The sequence below is a fragment of the Agrilus planipennis genome, unplaced genomic scaffold (assembly GCF_000699045.2).
Source record: "Agrilus planipennis isolate EAB-ADULT unplaced genomic scaffold, Apla_2.0 scaffold3609, whole genome shotgun sequence".
Taxonomy (NCBI): Eukaryota; Metazoa; Arthropoda; class Insecta; order Coleoptera; family Buprestidae; genus Agrilus; species Agrilus planipennis.
In genome coordinates this window covers 1-943 of record NW_020442267.1, presented here as the reverse complement: position 1 = coordinate 943, position 943 = coordinate 1, and the positions used below count along the sequence as shown (strand labels likewise).

Genomic DNA, 943 nt, shown 5'->3' with positions numbered 1-943 from the left:
GGGTGCGAGAGGTCCCGGGTTCAAATCCCGGACGAGCCCAGTTTTTTGATATTTTGAGATGATATACACATAATTTTTTTAAACTTTGTATAACTGAAAATGTTAAGTTCTGTAAAACATATTGAAACTGATTTATAGCTTAAGGTAAACTCTTATCTGTATTTATACTGTTTAAAATATGCTTAAAATATGCACAGTCCAATATTCGGCCATTTATAAAAATCCTTTATTTTCATATTCGATAGTAAATCCACAGAATTTTATAACGAAATAATATCACTCGATATTTTCATTTTTCAGGCAAAGAACTCAAGAACAAGTAAAAAGGTCATTTAAAATCTTGTAATGCTAACAGGTTTTTGACGCTACAGGTGATCTAACCAGACGTAGACCACGGTAGTAGCTGCAACTGTTATTAGAGAAAGTAGGCTACTGTTTTTTACCGGCTTGCTTGATTATTTCGCTGTATTTGTTTAAACAACCGGCTCGTTGGTCTAGGGGTATGATTCTCGCTTTGGGTGCGAGAGGTCCCGGGTTCAAATCCCGGACGAGCCCAAATAGCATCTTTGTCTAAGGATTCCTTGCCATAATTGCACGCCAACAATTCCAAAAATGAAAAAGACGAAAAAGCACAGAAGTAGGACGTTACCCAACATGGGCAACGTGTCTAGTAGCAACATAACAAGTATTCTCATACCTGTAAAAAAACAAAATTAAAATATTAGCATTGTCCGAAACAAATTTGTCGACTTTTTCAAATAGATTTCCACTTCTTCTTTAGTGTAAGAATCTAAGTTAGGAAGAAGAGTAAAAACAAATTCATTTATCATATGGGTTGATAGCAGACTTTAAGAAGGTTCTGTTCTGGACTATCGTTGGAATCACTTTATAATCCTTTGTGGTAACAAATATAATCCTACAATAAGAGTTATTATATTGAAAA

At 34.5% G+C, this 943-nt stretch overlaps 1 non-coding gene across 1 annotated transcript; it reads left to right on the top strand.

Annotated features, from left to right (window-relative positions):
- Positions 1-483: 483 nt before the first annotated feature.
- On the top strand, positions 484-555 carry Trnap-ugg. Its single transcript has one exon. It is a non-coding gene; the product is annotated as a tRNA-Pro (tRNA).
- Positions 556-943: the final 388 nt, after the last annotated feature.